Genomic DNA, 25,318 nt, shown 5'->3' with positions numbered 1-25,318 from the left:
TGCAGACATTGTAGGTCTAGCTGTAGGCTGCTGGCTTGTAAAGCAGGGGATTTAAACAGTATAACCAGTAGCTCAGCGAGTTAATTGGCTCATGGAGTCTTAGCAATGCGTCAAATACGCACGGGCCTGGTACATTTAACAGCAATTTCCCCTGATTCATATTTTAACAGCATCCTGAGAAGAGCAGTTTATTGCCGCCTCCTCCTCCTCCCCATCTCCTCCTCCCGCTCAAACCCGCTCGTTTTCGGGCGTCGCGTTGGAGAATAATGCCGCTGTCACTGTTAGGGGGCTGGGGCAGAGGGAGCGCCTTAACCCGGTCACAACGTGGGGAAGTTGCACTGCGTTGCCATGGGATTTCCTAAAACCTATTGAGTGCGTTAGGGTGCCCGCTTTTATTCCAGTCTGTCTTTGTGAAGGAGGAGGGGGGAGCGCTATTACTTTTCTCTCTCTCTCTCTCTTCTTCCAGAGGTGGAGGAAAGGGAGGAGGCGGTGGAGCATCCGAGTGAGGGCTGGTCCTCCTGGTTCACAACCGAGCGGAGAGAGCGGCAGAGCGGCGTGACGTGCGCGCGGTCGAACCACTCACTACCGGCGGAGGAGCGGTTTCAACTTTGTGTGAGCAGCTGCCGTGGCATGAGTTATTCTTGAAGGTAAGTTGTCCACATGATATGATCTCACATCTGCATGGCTCTGTTTGATATTCATGTTGGCTTACATTTGCTTGATGTTATGCTGTGATGCGTGCGTGCACCTGCCTGCGCGGACACGGCGTGACAGCCTCATGCAGGTGTCCAGAAGGAGGAGATGCAAATAAAGAATAGGTTTTAAACAAGCTGTCACGACGTTGAATTATTGCAAAATGTGTGTGACTTGATGATGGAACTGGCTCAACTAGTTATGAAACGATTTGACAATTTTGAACTGGTCCAACCTGAATAGAAATGTATGTTGAAATGTATGAAAAAATGCCTACTTACTGCTATTAACGGTGAGCTTGGACCTAGTAACTGTCAGGCTGCTTATCAGTGCTCCCCTTTATGAATACTAACGCACAACTGAATCATACCTTGTATAATAATGCGAGGGAAGAAGAGATTGTAGTGAGCGGAATACCAAAGTAGACTCTTCTCCTGTTGCTCTCTCCTGATGAAACTTTTTTAAATTTAGATTTAATTTGACATTATAAGGGTTTAGGAAATCTATAATATGTGTGTTTTAAGATTCATTTGTGTACCTTTAGCAACATGTTTTCTTCTTCAATGTTTGGCCATCAGTGAAACCAATGACAACTGGCAGCTCATTTTGACAGGAAAGTGTATTTTGAAGGGCAAAAATGGACTTGTTTCTTTTGCACGCTCACCAGTGTGTTGCTTTTTCTTCTTCGGGTTCCTTATTTCCTGAGTTCAGTTCTAGCTTTGTCCTTGGTAAGCACTCATTTTGAATGCTCTTCAATCCCATATTTTGAAGGTATGCACAATTTTGATGCTGCAAAAAGATAGGTTTACATTTTTTTTTTTTGAATATTTATGTGTAATTTTACAGTTATTTTACTTTTTTTCTGATACATAAACCTCAACCAATACGTTTAAAGACTTGATTTAGCTCATTTCTGTTGGATCAATATTGTCTGAATATCATTATCTGGACACTTATTGTTGTACTATTACTATAATAATGCTATTATTTTCAAGATGACCATATTAGGTAATTAAAAAGGAATACAAATGCTTTTCCCATAATTTGGTATGTTCGCACGTTCCCCTTCACAGTTTCCTTTCACACATACAGCCAGTGTGACACCATATTATATTGACTGATGAGACTTGAATGAGTGTGATTAAAAACACATTATGGTGCCATTAATGTCAGAAAATTACTGTTGCTTGCGGTTGTTGCTTATTCTTGTTGCAACCAGTGGGGTGTGTGCATCTGTTGCATTTTTAGATCAAGCCAAGCCACACTTAAATTTACAGTGATTCCCTTAATATGAATATTTAGTGCTATGCAAATCATCCCACACTGTGTAAACTCCAAATGTTGATTTCTTGCTGTTGTTATTGTTCCTTTGAGGAACTCCCAGGAAGCCATATTTTCTGAGTTTAAATCCTAGCTGGATGTTCATATTCTTTTTGATGCCATTATTTATTTATTCATCACATCTCAGCCTGCTATGTTTGAAGCTAAATGTGGTATACTTTCTGCATAAAAAAAACTCAAGCATGTCCTATTTTCTCAGCATCCTGTAGCCACAACTCTTGGGGCTGTTTAATGCTAATCCAAAGACTTGTTGAAGGTCATGCAGTGATTAGAAGGCAATATTCACATGCTGGTCCTCTGAAGATCTTATTGTCTTTGTTTGATCCTCACCGAGTTATACACACACCTAACCACCAGAAGCCTGAATAATATGCCTGTAATTTCACTACAGATAAAATGTCATGAACAATTTAACAAGTAATGTTTCATGTTATATTTTCCTGAACCTTTGAGGAGTGGTTTTAAGCAGAATACATGTGGCTAATGGTCCGCAAAGAATACATAATTGATCAATTATGAAACGTGAGTAACATCAGTAGTACTTTTCAAATTCTTGATAAAGCACACTCTAACCCAAGCTGATACAGTATAAGCTGCCAGTTCTCTATAATAATAATACCTCTAATAACTTTATAAAATGTGTTTATGCTCACATCTCATTGTCCTTAATGAAACCAAAGGATTTCCAACTTGTTTCACTAAAAGCTGAAAGTACACCTCGTTGCCAAACAACCATCTCAACAGACGTAGCGCTGTCACGTTGCACGAAGACAGAAGGTGCCTAAAATTAATTTCTAGGCCAAAGACAAGAGGCTCTAATGGGCACTTGTCATCGCACATGGTCCCGCAGCTCCTCTGTATTCAGGCCAGTGGTGCTTTGTGTCCAGAAGTAGGTCGAATGCTTCTCACCAAACAATTTGAACGATTGCCAGTAATTGGACAAGCAAAAAGTGGCGCACCATCTCGCCCGTGTCAGTCAGCCAAGCAGCCAGGGCAAAGCCAGCATTGGTTTCTGCTGCTACTTTATATGCACAGCCAACCTGGTCGCATTTCATGGACCTTTTTCCGTCCCCTTTAATCATCAAGATGACAAAATGGTAAGGAACAGAGGTGCCTTTGTAGTTGTGGAAACTCTTGTATTCATTTTGCAACATATTTAAGACCGATGCAGTGTATTTCTTCAATTGTACTACTTTCTGTTTCTTATCCACCTTTTCTTCTCTTTGGCCTTGAAACGTTGTGCGCATAAGTGATAAAAAATGAAACTTGAAAGTACACAGCATGGACGCAGATCAGTCTAGTTTGGATAAAAAAGCTTGCTATATGTGTGTTGTTTTATCTTTATGCACTTCTTTATCCACTGGCATCTGAATATATGAGTGATCTCTCTGGAGGTACGATAGATGCATTTATCTATTCAAACAGGTGTGTGGATGGCTGGCAGATGTGTACACACTTTGAATATGTGTGTGTAGTTTGTGTGTACCTTTTGCATAGTCCTGAGAACTACACAAGAGAAAGAACAGCACTCTTTGGAGTGCATGAACAGAATGAGACAGAGAGTCTTTTATATGGAGCCAGACTGTATTCACCTGGGCTTCAACAGTACACGATGACAGATGCAGGTAGAAAACACTGTGGCATTGGGTTGTCAAAAGTATCGATACCGGAAAACAAATTGATAGTAAAACTAGACCTAGTACCTACACAAAAATCTTTCCTTTCCTGATGTTTTTTTTATTTTTCATAATCTAGTTGAAGACGACATAGTTAAAAAAGAAAGACATTACAATTTTTTTAATCATCTCTGTGATATTGAAAAAAATAGTATTGAGCAGTTTCCTCTGTATTAAAATCAAGATTTAGATGTTGGTATTTTGACATCCCTGGACCGGCTAAATGGACTTTAAAACATCGATTTCAATTTATTTTTACTGGATGGGTCATGCAATGTTATGGAATTTGGGTTAAATGAACATAATCAGGTCGGTGTTGATCAATGACTCAAATCCTAATCACACCACAAGATCAACCAATTTCTGACAGGATGAGCTTCAGAGTTGTTACTTTTTCTGTTTCAAATGGTTCAGTCCTTTGTTTTTTATCCAATGACTACACAATGAGTTATCCACTGTGGTAACTATACAAAGAGAATATATAATTAGTAAATTGGCAGACCATCTCAAAGTTCTCAATGGGCACTCTGGCTTCACTCCACCACCAAAGGGATAATTTGGAGAATTGTGTCATAGCAATGAAAGAATGAATTGTGAATAGGACATAGTGTATGTGTCTAAAAAATCCCCCAAGTGAATGTATAATCAGCCATTCAAAGTATTATCTATGTGCCAATCTGTATTGTTGTTTCAAATACGTGTATCAAGGGTAAAACTTACATTTCGAGACTAGTGTTTCTCTTCAGCTGCATGGAATTAGAGAAGACCATATTCAGCAAATACAAGGGTTTGTGTCATCATTTCTTCACATCTATTTTTGTCCCTGAATCTAGCCATATGTTTTACACAGACTCTAACACAATAGTATCAACTTTAGAGCCGTCACTTTTGATGTTTTCGTCTTAAAAGTCATGTCCATTTCTCAATTAATTTAATGAGCATTTAACCATAGTATTAACAGTGTTTGCTCATCATTAGTTTACTCAAAGTTGTATTTTGATTGATTTGCAACTGCAACTAAGGCCCGAGTGCTCAGAAAATATATGTTTTCACATCCGTGCAGGGTTATAATGTCACATAGCCACTTTTCAAAAAGGAAATCCGCTACTTGTTGTGGTGAACAACTATGTAGAGGCGGGCATGTCAGTTCTGCACTTTTGAACTGCAAGTCCATGAATCAGCTTCTATTATGAAGCCGTTTTAGATTAATCTTGCGGTTTACAATGAACAAAATGTAAAATCATGAACTCCTTATCTTATAGTTCAATGTTAAGTTAAAGTGGTAAAAAACATATATTTCTCCTTTAAGATAAATGATCCAACTTCAAGTCATTTCAACCCTTATATATACATTTTTTTCAGGTATAACAAATATTTTATAGTTCTCCATGATTGCTGCATGTACACTGTATCATTACATTGTTCGCTATCAGGATGAGAGTGTAATTTCCTTGTTGAATTTGCTCTGTCAGGTAATCTAGCCTATCAAATGGCTGCTGCGGATAAGAGACAGCGGCCTGCCACAGCAAATAGCCTGGTGTTGTAGCTGCCTGTAATCCTCGTTTTATCAGTCCATCTCTGTGTCTGGTTCTGGTGTGATCCTGGTGCACCTAAACCCATAGTGAGATAATAGTGATGTTGTTGAGCTGTTACAATGCGTTTCCAGCAGAAGGTTGTGGAATCTGTGGCAAATACCGGGACTTTAATTGAGGTTCAGCTCAGGCGTTGTCACTACAAGCAATTACTATGATGCCTGGCTGATGGCTGCGGGCGCACTTGAGAGCGCTACAGCAGCAGTCTTTCATGTTTGTCACCTCACCGACAGCTCCTGGAAATGTCTGTGCCCACATGAAATATTAATATCTCTTGCCTGCTTCCTGGCAATGTGCATATTTATTTACCAATTTTTTTTGTGATAATGCGGTGGCGGTAGAGGCATGCTACGGTGGTGTTGGGGGATGGGCCCAGTGATAAAAAGGTGCTGATCATGAAGAATCCAGGTTTAGTTCTTACTTAACACCCTACTGCATCATGGGGGCTGCGGGGCGGGAGTGATCAATGGGTTCTGGGGATGCATGGACAATTCATCAGTAAAGTTCACCGTGAAGGACGAAGCAAGGGTGAGGTCAGTGCTATCTCATGTGTTCAGGGCTTTTTCATCATTCTGAGGAAGCGGTGTTGTTTGCATTCAGGATGCTTTGACTGTCATGACGCCAGCATGATGCCCAAACTTGCTCAAAACAGAGCGCTGATGTAGGATTTATACACGTTTACATACAATTTTGTACAATTTATACAATGATGTGTTGCTCAAGGTTTAACTGTGAACTAATGTAACGTACTTAATGACAGAAAAGTATATTAGTGGACCTACTATAAAAGTTATATAAGGTTTAAGGTTCACTTGTGTATTTGTGTAACAGCATATGTATCATACTTTCCATGATCATTGTATTGACTTCATCATGAGGACATTTTTGGATTATTATTTTTTCCATTAAACCCAACAATTGTGTTATTATCTTGTGCTTTGGGCTGTGTTTGCAAATGTGATTTCATGGGAATTTGACATGCCATCTAAAGATAGTGATATTTAGTGTGATTTTGCCTCATGTAGCTTTGGGTTATAATTTTAGTATGGAATTAATCATTTTGATTATACAGCAAGAGAAAACCAATACAGTGGAGTTTTATGGGTCGAATTAGTAATCCCGCTGTGCACGGCTGTCAGCTTCAGACTCATTTCTAAATATTACTGTTCTGCTTCTTGTGCGTGGGCCAATATTTATGACCCTACTGCAAATCCCAGCATGGATATTACAGAAATCCAGTGTTTATGCTTTAAAAACAGCCTTGTTGAAAAGGGCAACCCAACCAAAAGAATCTCAAAGGTACATCTAACATGACAGCTATGGCTCACGGAGCTAGAAGTTATTGCCCTGAAGACACCCGGATATAAGGCCTATTTCCATTTCAATTGGCGGCGGAATTTGGGATAACTCATGCATACAGAGGTGGGATGAACAAAGAGCAAGGAATAAAAGTGACAAATGTAGAGAATGGAAGTGCAGAGTGCGCTATCACCGGCTTTGTGTCCCATGAAGGGTATTGTGCAGGCTGTGAGGCTGAGGTTACAAGGAGAACCCAAGGGACCTGAAAGTGAAGGGCAGTGGGATGAGCGAGGACACATGTGACAGGCAGAGGACACATCCACAAAGCCAACCAGCCCACCGCCATTTTATTTAATGAAATTGCCCATCATAATTTACACATGCCCAATGTGGTGTTGTCGAATTGCATGTTTGGTACAAGCAGCAGTGCACAACTAAGAGGGTTTAGTATTCAAACCAAAATATCCACAACAGCCAACCATCTGAAGAACCGGTGAATGTGGCACTAATTCCTGGTTGTTTACCTGTTTTGAAAATGCTTTGCGGGTAGTTTTACTGCTGATCTGCAAAAGTCAATTAAGAGGGTATTTCTTTTGATGAGGTTCGGTGGTTGAGGGTTTCTCTCGCTAGACTTAGCTGCACATGTGTCATTTAAAGTAAATAATTGCTGCCACCTTTTCTACAGCGACTACAGTCTTATCACTCAAATACATTACCAATACAGTAATAACATTTAAGTCTGTGGAACCATAGTTTGTTTAAAAGCTGTATGTGACATGTTGCTGTGATGTATTTGAAAAGTTACATAAGATAACATAAACATATATATATATATATATATATATATATATATATATATATATATATATATATACATATTAGTTCTACAATACGATTATCCTTGTATAATGTACATAACCTGCCTAATACCCAAAGTTATAAATAAAAACAATGCCTTGATTTAGCTTGTCACAATGAATTTTATATGCTTCATGTTGCATTATTCTTTCACACTTGCATCTGATGAGCTACTTCTGGAGTCACAACTGCCCTGGGGCTTACACAGCGCCAGCATCCATTCACACACCACATATAATATGGCAAAGCAGGCAAGAGTTCAATGACAGTGTTGCACTGTTGGCAAAAGCCACTGCCCAGTCGCCCAGCTGCTATCAGTGATCTCCAATCCCAAATGGAATTGAAAGAATAAGGTACTCATAAATCATCATTTACATTGAGTGAGACTTACCTTAAGCCTACTCTGTCAGGGCCTGTTGGAACCTTGTGGCACTTTTGTTATTAGTCCACTGGTGACTAGTACCACAAAATTCCAACATTTACAGTCTAAAAACCACATCCCGTCGATTTAGAATGTTTGTAACTCTCTTGGCACATGTTTCAAATGGCTTCCATGCGTGAGCCAAACAGGACAACCCCCACCTGTTCGCTTAATGGTAATCCCTTCCAGATTGGACAACCTTGAGGATTTTAATCTGATTCTATGTCATTTACATATTTAATGATTATTGCCCTTTGATTAATTGGAAAGATTTGCATTCCGGCATGCTGACCTTACAAAGACTGTACTATTGCAGTATTCCAAACACTATTCTGTTATTCTGTAATATTTAACACAATTTTCAAGTATGCGGCAAGACAAGAAAAGTCACCTTGTAGAAAAAATGTCAAATCTCAGGTAATGGTTTGTGAAATTCCGTGCCTGTTGAAGAATGAGTGAAATGGGGTGCCATACGTGATAACATCTTGCTGCAGGGCTCTAACAGGCTGTTTGGAAGTAGGTGAGTAACACATGTCCGTGTGACAAGGTCTGCTATGGGCCATGCGCGCAGTCCAGAGGCGTCCCGTGGGGAGCTCATTACTCCAACTGGGACTCTGGTGGGTGCTGTAAGTGGACCTGTTGGGAGCCCCGTCCCAGTGGAGCTGTATACAGGTTCTTCTGGGACAAACATGTTGAAGAGGTGTCTGCTGTGCATAGTAAAAGCCTGTTTACCGACCCAGAGAGGCCCCTCTGAGTTCTGCACAACACCATCCTTCAAATGAAAGATTAAAGAGAAGATCAAGCAGGATTAGATCCACCAAATGCGACAGGGTGAGGGGGCTGCGGAGTGGTCAGCGTGTTAAGAGGACAGAGCAGTAATCTATTTTGGTTGTCTACCAGAGTGTCATTGATTGCCCTAATTTTCTTTTTAGTTGTTGGTAAATTTAGAAGATGGTGTTTGTATAATTAATTACACTTTTGAATTTCCTTCCCAAAATGGTGCTTGCTTTTCAATGTTGTTCATTGTTTAAATAAATATGCCTGGATACTAAGATTGAAGCAAGTGAATCATCAATTATTGAAATAATCATCAACTAATTTAGTAATCAAATACAAATTTTCTGAACTATATAGTCACATATTCCCAAAACATGCCATGAGTGGAGAGAGGAGGTTTTATGACTCTGATGGAGCAATCGTTATTCCAAAATGACACAAGAAACATGTAAAATTTACATGTTAACATTATTACGTTCAAATGCAGTAAAGAGCTCATATTCACTGCTGTTTGTATTAATTGCCAAATAATCTATTATCAAAACTATCAGTAATTGCTGCCCTTACAGATACTAATTGATTACTTGATCAAGTTATTAATTAGTATCTGGTCATTCCCAAATGTCCTGATCAGTATCAGAACTGATAGACATGGTAATATTAGAAAAGTCTATTATTTTGTGTTAAAAATGACATCGTATTGTCTAAATCATTGTTGTAATGGAAATGGTGTCAAGCCTTTTCCTTGGTGTCACGATTGAGTTTTGAACACCCCACACAAACATAAAGAATTTCAGTTTTAGTAGCGTATTTGTGTATACAGCAGTATCCAGCCTTTAAAGTCATTTTGTCTAGAATAGACAAGAATAACATTACACTGGGGCTTTATGAAGATCCATTTGCATTTCACATGTTGCTCTCAAACCGTTTATTAAATTGCTTTATAATAGTCTAGATATTGTTTGAGTGTCACATCAAACGGATGAAAGCGCTATCATATCTTTATATTTGGTCTCTTGTGAGTGCTATCTTGGCAGTTGTCTTTAATATTTCAGTACAAAGCTCCAACCCTCAGCATGTTCATTTCTTAATGTATCACCCGTAGACTGGGCAAATGTTGACCAGAGGAATGTTGCCAAGCTGCTGGGAATCCAAATTAATTCATCAGCGTGGGGGAGCTGCATGAGGCATTACGGGCTGCGAACTATAGACACATTTGACCTCATTATTTTTTAACAGCCCTGTAGAATATCTAGGGTTGAAACTAAGGATTTTTTTACAAGCCAGAATTTTATGGATCACAAACGATTTCACCATGCGACTCAGTTTGGAGTGGTCTTATAATGAGCATTTGGGACCGGCAGAATGAGAGAGCTCCAGGTTATAGGAAAGCTATGACAAGATTTACAGAGAATGTTGAAATAGCCGTGTTAGTCACAAATTGACTCATCCAACACTCAACGGCACAGACTGGTTTAATTGCTGGCGAATCAGTGTAATGCAGTTATTTCTCATACAACACTGAACTCATTATAGCACTATTTTATTTGCTATCATCAAAATGGGATTTTCATCCATTAAATAGCACTTTTTGATTTTGTTGATCTTTCACATGGCTGTATACTAGGGATGGGCCATATCATCGTTTATGACGTTGTTGTTGTTGTTGTTGTTGTTGTTGTGGTTGTTTGCTTTGGGGCATAATTTAATTTAAATATTTCCGCTTGATTAACTCTTGCAGCTAGCTCCGAACATTTACATCCCAAACTGTGCAAACTTTGACTGTGGACTCGGTGTAGATGATTAAAACATAAAATGTGGGATGAATTGCTACAGAAAATATTATTCATGATAGAGGATGATATTGAAACTAGTTCATGCCACTGACACAACTAACTGCACCATATTGTAAGCAAAACATAAGCTGCAACAGTTCAAATCTAAGTGTAGCCCATAAAAACATTGTTACAGCTCTCATCTATTGAACAATAAGTCAATATTGTAAATATCGCTTAAGTTATATTAATTATTTCATAAACGCATATCTCTTCATATCACCTTGGCCTGTAAACTTTTAAACTATGTGCACTGCAGTGATTAATATCAGTTTTGATTTTATAACACCAGCCATGTCAGAATCACATCTGTTGGAAAAGCAATATCACTTATTTTATATCTTTTACGTCTTTTTCTAAAATGTTTTCTTTTCATAATATGAAATTTAATTATTACAATTTCTAACTACACCACGATTTGGTGTTATTTCAGTAGAAGCATTTCAAGCATACTTTCTGAGCTTCTCTCCTGAAATAGCTTCCTTCGTTCCTTCCGATACAGCTGCAGGCTCAGTCTTTTGCCATAATCCCAGGTGTGTCAAAACAGTGTATTTTCTGTGTTATGAACAGTTTATCAAAGCTGGCAGACAAATACAGTGTGAATGTATTAGAAGCAAACAGAAAGCAGCTTCTAATATGGAAGAAAACATGACGACACAGTTGCAAGTCTTTGTTAATATTTTAGGAGTACACGGACTATTTCAAACTTAACAGTAATTTACTCTCATCTGTGAATGCAGCATACGACGACCAAACGTGACAAGTACAGACAATATTTCTGAGTTCCGTGACTGCCACCTTTCCCTCTTGAAGTACAATTTAAAATGGCTTAAGGGCTTGGAGCATGGCTTTACGAAACAAAAACAGATCAATAGAGTTGATGGTGGAGAAATCCTACTTTGATTTCCTGGTCTCGTGCCTGGAAATACTATTACTCTCTCTAAGTGACAGGTTGTGGGCCATGGCTTTGTACTGCATGGGTACTTACTGTACCTGTTCAACTTTTATCTATTTCGTGTTCAAGCTAACCTGGCAGTATGTCACTTTCCTGATAGCTGTGAGTGGCGTGGAGGTCTTGTGCCTGATGAGTCACTTGTCGTTCCCAGACTCCTTGAGATACCGCCGCATCGGCAGTTTGTTGTCTTTCCCATTGATTTGCATTTAAATTGACTTCATGGCGCTGTGATTTATTTCTTGAGAGAGCTGAGTGGTGTAGACGGCTTTGCCTCTAATTCCCAAGCCTCTGCCACACGTATGATAAAGGAGCGAAGGCTTGTTATTGGGAGAAATCACGCTTTTATAACTTTGGCTACAGAGCACTCCAACTTTTACACAACCACAGATTAGACTCACTCATTCCTTTTGACGGATGTTTTCTCTAAGTAATTGCTTAAGTTTAAATTAACTTTGAAAGAATCAGTAAAAGGCCTCTAGTCAGAGCTTGTTGTAGTTAAAGCCCCAGATGTGTTCACCATGTGCTCTAATGTCACTGCGGCATTCTTCAATGTAAAAAACAAAGCATGTGCATTCAACAAGTTCAATCTGGACAGACTCAAAAGGAGAAATAAACTTTGAGGCAAATTAATGCGTTATGTAGATATAAAACAAATCTAAACAGTTTTTCATGTTGGGTTCTATTACAGACGCCTGTGGAACATCCAGACCCAACAATAGCACGAAGGCAAAAAAGAGTTTAACATGTTGCTTGAGTAGAATCACCTAAATGTGTGTTTTTTTTAATATATAAACGAGTTACATGTCACACTATCCTTCTGTATGATTGTCTGTATTTTCATGTGATTATCAATATTGGACATCACACTTCTAAATGCAGTTGACTCTTTCCCTCTACCCTCCATTTTTTTTAAACAACCAAACCATTGTAAAAGTCAAAGACAAGTTTGTAACAGATCCTGACAATCCCCCTCTCTTTTTATAGCCTTACCTTTAGTCGAACTTGTATCTCCCATGCACTGCCACTCAACCCAAATACCATCTGTTAATGCTGCTATGTTTTCACCCTGCCTCTTTTAAGTCTTGGTGATGTAATTCTCATGTTTTATCCTCTTGACCAAAATACTGGTAACAGGAGACTTTTACTCAGCGGGGGTCATGATAATGCCGGGGGCCCGCGGCACTCGCAGGATGACAGTTTGACACGAGCTCCTCAGACACGTCATCTAGTAAAGCTAGCATAATTGACAGTGTTAGGCACCATTTGTGTCAGCTTTTTTGACAGGTGATGAGTTGCTGAAGATAACCAATTCAACCTTGCTTTTTCCAAACTCTTCACACCTCAGTGATCCCATTCGCCCAGCTGAGCCACACTTAGCATCCAGCTCTCTACGCGTGCATTTTTTGGAGTGTTTAGCACAAGCTAAGTGCATCCACATGTTATTCTCACCCCAAGGGCCAGTATCCAGCACCTCTTCTTGTCGGATTGCTGGTGGTGAATGGGGCCCCTTTGGCTCTGTTGGGTGGTATAACTCACCTGCTGCTGGAACATTTGGATCATATCCCGAAGCAGTCCCAAGTTCCCTGTTTTGTTGCCAGACCACAGTTGCAGATGGCTTCTTCTTTTGTATTCAGCGGGAAAAAGAGCTTTAAGCGTAGAAGAAGCACGTGAGAGGATTGGATGAACATTGGACACTTGCACTTTACAGGATGGACGCCATATTTATGAAAATCCATCTGTTTCACTTCGAAAATGCCTTGCCTTTTCATTATTCAATAGAAGATAATCTAATACACGTTGGACAACTCGAATAGTTGACTTGAGAAATATTATAATTCAAAACGTCCCAGAAGCAATGGCAGCAGTTGAAGTAGTGCTACAGAATTTCATGTGAACTTCACCTTTTGTATGGACACAGACGTTACACGGCAACATTATTCGCCCCCGAACAAAACAGATGGCCTCTCTCCGTGAGCTTACGGGGGGGGTGGAGGTTACAGGTTCTTTCTTATAGTTTTGTGTTCAATGTCAGTACACAGACTCAGAGGCCCCTTTAAAACCGGATCCCCTCTGTTCTACCTCCCGCAGTGTGATGGGATTTCAGCCGGGGTCCAAAGTGTGCCAGAAAGACTGCTATTAACCCTGTGCATTGTGCGTTTCTATGAAGGGCAGTGCTTTGGCAGACTTTAGCAGGTCAGAATGGAGTGGACAACATTTCTCCCAGGCCTGCAGTTTGGATTGTGTGTTTCTTTTTTATAAGCAACATCAGTCCATCACTTGACATGTGTGTGTGTGGAAATATTCAGAGACAATCAGTTTCAGAACATGTGGGAGGACGGCTGTTCAGTGGAAGTATTCACTTTGCAAAAGATGTTTTAGCTGCAATGATGTGGTGTGTGTGAGTTTTACCTTCACACAGAGACTTCAATTATAATGTGTTATTTTACAGAATTCTAAGTAGTCATTACCTAAATTAAGTATTTCAATAGAATCTTAAATATGAGATTGTGTGACAATGTCGAGTGGTAATCAGTTCATTGTGCTTTCGACATGGATCTTAAACTGGATGTTATCAATCTTGCAAATAGTTGAATAGGGTCCATATTTGAGCAGTTTTTTAATGCTCATATCCTGTTCTCTTTGAAGAAAAAATGTGTGTATTTTCCTGAGGCTTCTACTTTGATTCAGACTATGGTTGCTATAAAATCCGTAACATTTCTCTACAGAATTCCTTCAGAGAAATGTTTTGTGTGATTTGAAAAAGATGTCCCCCAAAGCAAGTTGTGGCCAGGATTTTAAACCTTATGAGGAACCACTGGGGAATCTGTTTTGCTCAATAAGCGGTGAAATTGTATCAAATTGTTTCCCCTGCACGTTTTTGTGATTTACTCTTGTTTCCCTGGTGCTGGTGAGCGGGAGGTTGGGTCATTAAAACTGACGGTGCACCACTGCTTCTATGTCGCTTTCAGAAAAAAATAGCAATCAGGATGTAGGCTGTGGGCGACCCGAGCCCAGGTCTGATTTGTTCAATCTGCTGTTTCTATTAAACATTAACAAGACATATGTTGCAGCTCATTCCTTGAGAGAATTCCCTTCTGATGTACCTATAACCCTGGTACATGGCTACAGAATAATTTATAAATTGAAATAAACCGATCGACCATAAAATAATAAAATAATACAGTGTTAAAAGGTATTTTGTGTTAGAAAGAAACATAAATAACCAGAAAATGATAGCATTATGTCACCATGTTGTTAGAATTACAAGAGCTAGATTTCAATCTTCAGTTCACTCTTGATTGCATACAGAGGGCTTATTTTGTGAAGATTTTGCTTTGGAAGACCAGAAAAATGCTATATAAAAAAAACGAATTTAAGACTATATTTTGTGTTTTAGTTGAACCCGAACACTTCATGGTCCTATTCACAACATGGATGTAGGAGCTTCTGTGTCTGTAGTGCATAGCACAGCAAGTCCATGGCCATCATCATTACAGCCACACCACTGCGGACACTAATGACCCTTCCCATTCTGCTGCCTCGGCACATTCACCAAGCTCATCTGAGACTCCAACCAATACATTTATTCAACAGAGATGAAAAAGCAGACAATGTACGTACCCTTTTACTAGAAAGCCTCTGCAGATGCATTAGTGGTGACTTCCTCTTTGGAGGCACTCAAATCAAAGACGACTAATTGAGGAGTTTGTCCTGCACACTTGAAGCAGGAAATGAGTGCTTTTGTTTATTCTCTTCACTGCTGTGCATGAAAAGAACATCAGAGTGGAAAGAGCACTTCTGGTAATGTTATAACAAGGGGATTGTATCCTGATGCAGCTATATCAGGGCCATTTTATTCGCGGCCCGCAAGCCAAATCCGGCCAAATAAGCAATATTGTCGGGCCGATCATGGTAAAATGGGCCATGGGCTGGACCGCATTGCAACGAAGCCTGGGAAACGAGTCGTCTCTTGCCTACAGTGATCAGCATGAGAGATGCCAAGACACCAAGAAAAATAGTCCGGCCCATCATGTTAAGATTACTTGTAAAACTGAATTTGTCTTGTTACTTGTCACTGTTAGCTCTGTTATTCAGTACTCTACTGTACTATGCTTTTAACAGCAATTGATTCAGACGTTAATGACATTTATGCTCAAGATCTTTTGTCCTGGTTCTGATTCTTTGGTCTAGTCCTGTTTAAGCCTGATGTCGGGACTAGTTCTAATTCAGTTGCATTTCAAGTCTGGTTATTGATTGACATTGGGTCGGTCTTTGTTTAGTCCTGCTTTAGTTCTGTTTTTTGTGAGGGAGCAATATTGTTTTATTTTCATTAAGTCAATTAAACAATAGATTTCTGTTGAATTGGATCGTTGTGAGTTGGTTTTGGATATTGCATGGAAAATATTCTTGAATAGCCCTACACTATATCCTTTAAGATACGTTTTCTTTAATTAAAAGCCAAATCTACATTGAAAATCCTTTCTAAAGAAACCTTGTGAATATTGCTCTGGATGATTTATCACTTCTATTTTAACATGGTGTTAAGTGCAGTATTTGGAAATCAATAAAGGGTTGTGACAAGGCACATTCATCAAGTTACTTTATTACTTTGGTGGCCGTGGTGCTTCTTTACATGGCCATCGTTTCCCTATTACATGCTAAGGCGGATATAATCAAACCCCCTAATGTTGTTTGGGCAGTGGCAGTATAGATTTCCAGCTGTCCCAGTGAACTCTGGCTGCACCAATTGGCCCACAGTCTGTGCCTCCCTGCGTAAAGGCACGATCCGCCCTCCCCCTTCAAATGTACACTTTACAAATCAATACATACACACTCTGATTTAACTGTGAGCGTCCCTGAGAACTACATTCACTTCACATCATTTGTGGTTGCATTGGTGTCCTTGGGTGTGAACATGTTGCCGCATTTGAAGTAAAACATAAATGAAAAAATCACAAAGTGGTGATGAAAATGGCCTCGGTGGCTTTTAGTATGAAAAACTTGCTTTTAAGGTGTTTCTGGTGGAGACAGCTTCTTAGTGTTGACAGGTTAAAACGATAAACACCAAGGAAAAATGGAACGTAATCAACACATTTTAATAAGTAAAGTGAAAATATGAATGCATTTGTCTTCTGTCTACAGTGAAAATACTGCCATGTGTGCATTATTCACTGTTTAATCATTAACTTTTTAAAGCAGTGTAATTCTGGCTGCCTGGAATAATTCACCCGCTCAAACTCTGGAGAAATGATGTACTTGATAAACCAACAACCAAAATGTAACTTTACATTTTTCTAACATTTTTAGAAAAGTGTTATAGTGGTATAGTTAATGCTTTTTGAATCGTAATTTCCCTTTCGTTGTTTCAGAACTGCTGCTGATATTGCGTGCAGTGCAGTCAATAGGGCCCCACACTGGAGACTGCATAGACTATCCTACCTGATGCTGATCAATACTCATTCTGTGCGATCAATTTGCCACATGGGAATCCCCGGTGCTGCTCCTGCACTGGAGCTCAGCCAGAATTGGTCTTGTGAGAACAGCGATTATAGAAAAATGATTAAAGGTATCGTCATTGCAGTATAAACGCTTTAATTGTTGCTGTGTAATGAGCTATAATAAGGGTGTAGAATATAGGAACAAAAGCTGGTATTGGCCAACACACTGAGATACCATCAATCTAGATTTAACCATGTGTCTTCAATGCGCAAATATCCGCCACTCCTTTCAGCCCTCTGATTCACCAGATTGTAAGATCGTGGGTTTAATTATATTAGTCTTGATGAACCAGTAAGTCTAATGTGATTAAATCTTATCCTGATGTAATGCAGCAGCTCGGAAATGGAACAGTAATATTCACAGGGAGGACTGATTATTTGAATTATTAAAAATACACAAAGAATATTTTTGCATGCAGGGAAATAAAATATGAAAGAGGTCGGGATGCCACAGATATGTTTGTATTCACTATAGCAACCACTGAATGTAAAGTATTAGAATTTAGTGGTAGGATTATGTGAAAACAATTATTCATTTCAGTCAAAAAATAAAAAGCAATAAAGCACATACCTGAATTGCAGCATTGACTGAGTGAACAAAATCTATTGCCCGGTATTATAATGGTATGACCGCTGTACAGTTTCTAGTTCACTGCTTTCAGATCAATTGTGTTTGCCAATATGCTCACTGTGGATTAGCTGCAGAGAACTCGGACACAGAATCATAGCTGACAATGGAGAGACCCATCACTGCGATGCACTGTCCCTTCTTTGTTAGTCAGTTGGCCATGCATTATACATGATGTTGTCACGGCAGATGTAGCACATTTAGACTGAGGTTTGGAGATGAAAGCTGCCGTGTCAAACGGAGATGAGATTCCCCTGGACTGACCAGAGCTCCAGCTGTGAACACAGTGGGAGATAGACTCATGGATCAATCAGTGCTGCAGTTAATGGAACCAACAGAGACAGGAGTTCTGCTGCCTCCATTAGACTCCAAAAGGTGTCTTCTGGCATATGAAAGTGTCTATTAAACAGTCCTCTGTATAAGTGACACAACAGAAAGAGACATTGGCATTACTGCTTATTATGTTACTTATGTTTGACAAAAGGTTTGCATTAGTGTTGGAATCAAAGTAATGTAAAAGAAAGGCTTTGACAGCCCTGACTAGGGCTGCAAGAGTAATCGCAACTGAATCAAAATAGCGATTTCAATCTAAATTGCAATTTGAATGGATGCAATTAGCACATCGCAAAGGTTTAATTTTTTTAACACAATTTCTTCTTATTCTTAAAATATCCTTTCTTATTCTGCATAAAACTACTTACCATGCAGTTGAGATCTGAACAAACATGTTCTGAAATACATATCATTATTTTGTCAGTTAAAAGACTTTCAGTATTTTCACATTTAAAACGTGAACTTTGAAGACAATGCTATTATTAAAACCTAAATTGCAAATCTAATCGCAATCACAATACTTCTGATTCAATTTGATATTTTTCCAAAATTGTGTCCTCTACCATCATCCTTAAATCCCAATGATTTTAATTAATAGCAAAAATAGCAAGTCTTTTTCTAACCTAGTAGCCTACTTAAACCAACTGAATTGTACACCAACAACTGTCAGTTTCTACAGACCGGAGAGGGTCTTTACTCAAGAGAAAGGGCTCAATCCCTGTATACGACCATTGTGTTTTTGAGCATGGCACCTAGCCTCCTTCAAATCATGTATACATGACATTGTGTGGTTCTGTTTGGAGCAGTTGACCACTGTGCACTTGGATAAGATCCAACAATATTAAAATCGGGAGCTTTATAAAAGTATGTTAAGTCCATTCAAAAATCTAAATTCTCAATGAATAATGTGTAAACAACATTCATTCCAAAATGCAAACAAAATGTTGAGGGGAAAGTGCTGTCAGATGTTCTGTCCCTGCCACACCAGTCCAAAACAGAGCATTTCTAAAACGTCCCTTTAATAGAGTCTTTCAGGGAGGCACAGGAAGAGGAACAAATGCCTCTATTCAAGCCCGTCCAAAATGCTAATGCCTCCGGCTCTTAACACGTTTATAAGAGTTCCCATGTCACGACACGGCATGGTCCGCCCTAATGGTGGTCGTGGCTTGGGATTGCTCCAGAAAACCAGACATATTAGGAAACATGACAAATATGACAACAAGGGCCACTGGTTTCCGGGGCAAAGCCTCATGAATGTTCTATCTTTTGGGATTCACTCCAAAGCATATTATTTCACACTTGACATTGGCATTGTGCATGAATAGAACAAGTATGACATTTCAAATATCTATCAAAAGTTACTTGTGGGTTTGTTGTCTCCAACTTTTTGCAACTAGACTGAGAGTGTGGTGCTTCTATTGAGGCCATTGCAGTACTGTTTATTGAATTCCAGTAACTCTGTCCTCTTATATGTAAATGATGGCAACACAGATTCTGTATTGGCGTAACCTGGTAAATAAATAGAGGGCGTGCAGGGTTTAGGGATTGTTGAAAGGTCATTACTTCTTATCTGTATATGGTCTCGAGTCTCACGGGCAGCAAGGCACATTCGCATTGATAATACGGGGCCTCCTCTAAACGCTTTTCCCTCATGACATTCAGCTCAACTTGTAAAGCACACTCAATATTATATTGAACAGTTTGAACGATCAGGCGAGTCCCCACGTCAAACTCCTCAGTTGAAGGTGTAATTCTGTTTTCAATATGTTATTTTCTGATGCAAAAGATTACAGTTGTTTCAGAGTGACGCGCTGACAGGACAAGCAGAGTATTGGCATTATTGAACTCTTAAGTCAGAGACGTGTGGAGAGAAAGTCAGACCTTTCCCACAGAGACAGGGAGTGAGACGATAAGGCTTCCATTTTCAAATTTGGAGTGAGATAAATCAAGACCTTATTTTGTTGCCATTTGTTTAATAGAAAACACATATGCAGCTTGAACATGCCCAATCAATTCCTTTAATGTTTACCTACTGCCATTTTTAACACATTTACTTGGAATTCAATTTGTGTTCTGTAGTAAGTGCTAACAGAGCTTATTCGTTCCTACTGTTCATCAAATAACTGGTTTAATTATATAATATATGGGAGAATGACCCCACTCCCTTTATTGTGGAGGCCCATTTCCTCCAGTGAATACAAAAATAAAAGCTCCACCTGAAGTTATAATTTTGAGTTTGAAAGTCATCATTTCAAGTCCAAAAGTCAGAATTTTAAGTCTAAAATGTTTAAGGTAAGGTAAGGTCTTAACTAAAGTATAAAGTGGCAGACTTCATTGGGAAATTTAGACAATGGTATATGAGTTGGCAGAGAAGAACTTTAGAGACGGCTTTAAAACAAAATGCTGCATTTACTTCACATGGAATCACAGTGATATCAAATCTCAAAATTATGACTTTTAAACTCTATATATGACTTCTTATGGGACTTTTATGTATTATTCACTGACAGAAAGGGGGTTCCAGTTTACTCATTAGGTTCAGTGGGAATAAAAAATTTAAAAAATCAAATATAGCCTTTTCAGTGTTTAATATGCACATGCCGTATGAACGAATGTCAAGGGTCGCAGTGGAAATTGCTTTTAATTTTTTTTGGACCTCAAATGTTGTCATGAAATAGACTACATAGACTGCATTGTCTCCTGACAAACATGACTAGTATTATGGTCAGTGACACATCCTCTTGTGAACTGCCATTGTGGCCCTTGTTCGTGCTTCTTTACAAGCCCGGCATAACTTCATTTTCATCATCCAGTCAATCCTTTGGCGATATGGGTTAAAAGACATAATTAGATTGAGGTTTCTGGTAGCTTTAAGTTTCGGCTCGGCCTTTAGATATCCCTTTGCAGCTCATTCAATACATTGTTTTCAGTCAGCGGCTAACCTGATTTGCGGGAGCTTCACGGTGTGACTGAGAGGTCAGTGCTATGACAACGAGAACGCTTGCCTCTAAACCCCATACCGAACCCATAATGTGCTTGTTCTAGCTAAAATACGTTTGGGCGTTTCTTCCACTGATACAAATTGCCTGCCACTGCTAATGATCTCTATCTCCATTTCCGGATTGGCTGTAAGTTCGATTTTATGATTGAACTAATTTGATTTTATCTCCACTTAGCGCAGATGCCAAGCGGCAGCAGCAAGATAGAGTCACAATTCATGTCCTGACGAGTGAACAGTGTTTCAACCTTTTGATAGCTATGAAGATTTAAATCCATACCACGTATCCTAGGCAAGGAGCGGTATCGTACTTGACAAGTAATGAAGATATGAAAAATACTACGTTGCATTTTTGTCACCACTTCTCATGATTTATGGGTTCCTCGTCCTGGGAACTACTTGTAATAATAGAATAAACATGCACTACTTCCACAAATTAAGTGAACTGAGAATCCGTAGCTTTGGTAAACCATGGATATATTCTGTTTTAATATTAAAATGTACCCTGAAGTGTGTATAAAATGTATTTAATTTAAGCTGATACCAAAACAAATCTAGTCTAGTTTAGTCTTTACTGGCCTGGGTGCTTTGTCAAAAAGAGAACGGTTGAGAAAGAAGTTAAATACTTGTTCCTGGCCCTTCCAAATTTGAGCATGTTGGGATAAATAGCTCTGTAACGATTCCAAGCACAGTCACCATAATAAGTCATCATCAGGACACAAATGACATAGATTGTTCTGTTTAATAGAGCAATAATCCACCTCACTGGAGCTTTAGCACTCTCCGTGACCTTGTTCGCATTAGCAATCATCTGGTAATGGTCATGCCCTTATGGCCCCCATTTTGGCAGCACATACAGTAGGATCAGTAACAGAGTGTTTGCTTTCGACTCTCCTGAACAAGACTTTTACGACAACAAGCAGGAGACCTCCACTTACACCAACACACAAAGCACTATTCTGTCTTTAGGCTGAGCTTTGGACGTTGGCCCAACAGAAAAGTGTCCCTTTTTAACCCGTGAATAGACAATTTGCAGTTTTTCATGTATTTGGGACTTCACAGGTGATTTTCTTCTGTTATAGACTTAAATTTAGTATCATGTCTCTCAGCTACTAGTGCTGTCAATCAACAAAACGTTTTAATGAAATCTATAGCATTATCATATCATTCATCAAAATAAAATGTACACTTAAGTTAATGTAATTATTTTATACGTACTATAAAACTTTTAATATTCTCGGACATTTTCTTTACGTTTTTTTTTTTAACAAATCTAAATAAATTACACTATTTACATAATTTAGTCACATGTTAAGTCACAAACAACAAGCTTGGTGGGTTCATGGCCCTTCATTGCCGCTTGCAGGTGTAACTGGCCCTTATGGGTACAGATGTAAGCTGTTTGAGTTGGCCTGTCATTTACCTTTGTCCTGTGGTAGTTAAATATTTGGCCTATATTACACACACAACCTTTATTTTTGTCAGGAGCTCACACTGTTCAACTCAAGATTTCCGCTCCGTCTTTGGTTGGTTTGTTGGTTTGTGTTCATAAACATCATCCGCTGAGTCATCTGCGCTGGTCCATCAGAGGACTTATGCGTTTTATGTGTAAAATGAATTGTGTGTTATATCAGCGCTGCTCCTGTCTCTTTCAGTCAGGTAAAGATGTCAATTAAAAAGCGTGTTTCTGTCTAAACAGGCCGCAAGATTAATGTGCATGATTAATGCATTCATTTTATTTATCACATGAGTTAAATGTTAACTTTGACAGGGCTAATTAAGGCAAAATAAATTCATAAATACGTAGTGTTTTGTGTGTTTTTTGTTTTTTTTTAGATTTCGCCCTCACTGTATTTGTCGTTGAACATGTGTTTGACACTTGGGTCATGGTGAAACTCCCATACACCTGTTTGCCCCCGTACTTCACTTTACCTAATCCCTTCCACATGCTGCTTGGCCACTGGCGCACATAAACCCTACAAGAGTTATGGAAACCAGTGATTTTTATTATGGGCTATTCAACATTTCACAGAATAATGAAACTGTATCTGCTCGACTTCATCCATAAATCCCAGGTTATTTATAACATGGAGAGTGCCATTGCCTTGCTTTGTGGTATATATCTGTTTGTTACACTTGTCGGCAGGTCCCCACAGTCACTTAAATAATTTATACTGCCTCGAACTTTTATAAGCCAGCTCAATGACCCAAGTATGATACGATGTGCAAAATCCCCAGACATCTGTAGCTGAAAACCTCCACGCTTATGATTTTAATCTGTCATGTGATTTTCCTGACCTACTCAGTTTTGGGCCTGTGGGCTACTGCACCTGATGTTGGCTAATTAGATATCAGGAGAGGCTCTGAGAATAATGAGACATGGACTTTCCCATTGTATTTTGCTCACTCTATGGCAAAAATGTTAGTTAATACACATAAGTACAATAAGAGCTTAGAGTTTAGCCGCTGGCAATTTGTTTTGTTTTTATTGAAAACTATCTCATAGTTATCTCCAATGGGAATCATGTTTTTTTATACTGAGTCTATTGATCAGCATCTGTTCAGTTAAGCAACGAGTGCGATAAACATGAAAAAAGGGTCTTAAATTGTGATTTAGTTCGCAAGATATTTGATTAAGACTTAAACCTACTGCATGGGGCCTCATCTCATTAAGACTATAGTTAACAAATATAAAAAAACTAAGTCTGCTGAATTTTAGACACTGGTTAATATCGAGGACCCATTTCTTTTGTCTGGATTTTGTCAAAGTAACAAAGAAGTAAGCCAGTTCTCAGCCCACACACATGCCTCAAGTGGAGCCCCAGTGTTCTTTTTATATGTTGGCTGAATAGCTGCAAGGATGAAGCCTGAAAAGTTGAGCAGGCAGCCTATTGAAGGGCGCTCCTGTGTAAAAACACACAGTGCCTCCACCTCAGCCCCCTCCCCTCCCTTCCTCACAGACAGACAACTCTAATTCCTCTCAAATATTGCTCTCCTTCCACATCCCTGGCAGGGCAGCCGACTGAGACGGATCCCACCGACATTTTCCACCGCAGGATTAAGTGTGCATCGCGTTGCTCCAGTGGTCCTAGAGGTCTGACCCCCCCAGCTGTCACGGCCTTAAAAGTTTGCGAGATCCTTGCTGCTTATTATGAGTGGGCGTGAAACTGACTGATCTTCTCTTGTAGATGGGCAGAAAGCTTGTTTTCTGGACTGATTTAATCCAATTTTGTTGGCATTATAATTTCACGGCGTGCTTGGTGGTAACGCCTTTGAGTGTGCACAGAATGGGCGTTTTCTCTGGCAGGTGGCCCCGCTGATGAAGTTGATCGTCTATTCAATTAGCTCATCGCCTCTGGGATATTATGATTGAATTAGAATATTGTCACGCATTGAATTTCCAGCATATGTTATGAATGTTGAAGCCAATGAAGTGAGATATCTTGTTAAAATGTGCATATGTAATAGTTTTTAGTATAGCTCACCATATATAGGTCAAAGCTCACCTGAAACATACGTGTTAGCTATAAACTAAATTATTCCCTTCTCGATATCAGGATGTGTAAGCTGTTTATTACAATTATGACTCACTGATTTACATCACGTTGTAAAAAAAAAAGGAGGTACCTGATTCCCACACCACAAAACTAGAACGGTCATTTTGGGCTTGTGCACGGCTTTAAAACAGCTTTTTCAGACAGCAAAATGACACTTGAGCAGACTGGCCCGAGCATGGCCATTCAGAGCGCTGCTTCAGGGTCGATCAAACATAAAACACTTGATTGAAATGCAGATAGCGTGTACTCATCTCATTTTTGTCACAAAGTACTGCTTTTACAAGGTATTCTTTCACAAAACGTTGGGAGACGTTGGGTACCCCAGCTTTTTCTTAATATCGAGGTCTAAATATCTTCTATTTGGCAGATCGCATGGCAAAAGACACTATAACACATGTTCATGAAAATCTGTAAATTACTTTGGAGACTGATGCAAGCAGGCGATGAATGGAGGCTCAATATTTTAGATTGTAATGGTCGTGCAGAAAACCTTCAAATGTCATTTCCATTACTCTTCACAAAACATTTGAAGCCTCGGTTGCCATGGACACATCATTTTGACCAGAACATCAATCTTAATGAATGCATTTTAAAGTTCATGTTTGCCTCTGCATGTTCTGTCAGCTATGCACACATACATACCAAATAGCTGGAGACTTGAGCTCCTTTTTCATTGCATAAAGTGACCTGAAGGGAATAGCTTATTGATTCTCGGGGCTCCCATGATTAAGTCTGCCTCTAAGTAGCCACTTCATCTGAACTTGTCTACACAGGCCACGATAAGAGCCTGAAAGATCCCCGCACTTTATTGCAGCCGACTCATTCATTTGAACTCTGCCCTGCACTGAAAACATGGC

General features: G+C 39.3%; 1 protein-coding gene across 9 annotated transcripts in view; it reads left to right on the top strand.

Annotated features, from left to right (window-relative positions):
* Positions 1-305: 305 nt before the first annotated feature.
* Positions 306-25,318, top strand: part of chl1b (cell adhesion molecule L1-like b) — a 73,474-nt gene continuing 48,461 nt past the window's right edge. For 2 of the 9 annotated variants that reach the window (XM_072451886.1, XM_072451883.1), the window contains exon 1: positions 439-647. The gene's annotated coding sequence lies outside the window, so the exon portion shown is untranslated. Of the gene's footprint in view, positions 648-25,318 lie in introns of all 9 variants that reach the window. The other 7 variants (XM_072451891.1, XM_072451892.1, XM_072451885.1 and 4 more) reach the window with 7 other exon arrangements.

Source organism: Eucyclogobius newberryi, unplaced genomic scaffold (assembly GCF_026437365.1).
Source record: "Eucyclogobius newberryi isolate DKJ021-1_F unplaced genomic scaffold, fEucNew1.0.hap1 SCAF_19, whole genome shotgun sequence".
Lineage (NCBI taxonomy): Eukaryota > Metazoa > Chordata > Actinopteri > Gobiiformes > Gobiidae > Eucyclogobius > Eucyclogobius newberryi.
Note: the sequence above shows the minus strand (reverse complement) of the source record. Positions and strands in the feature narration are given on the sequence as shown.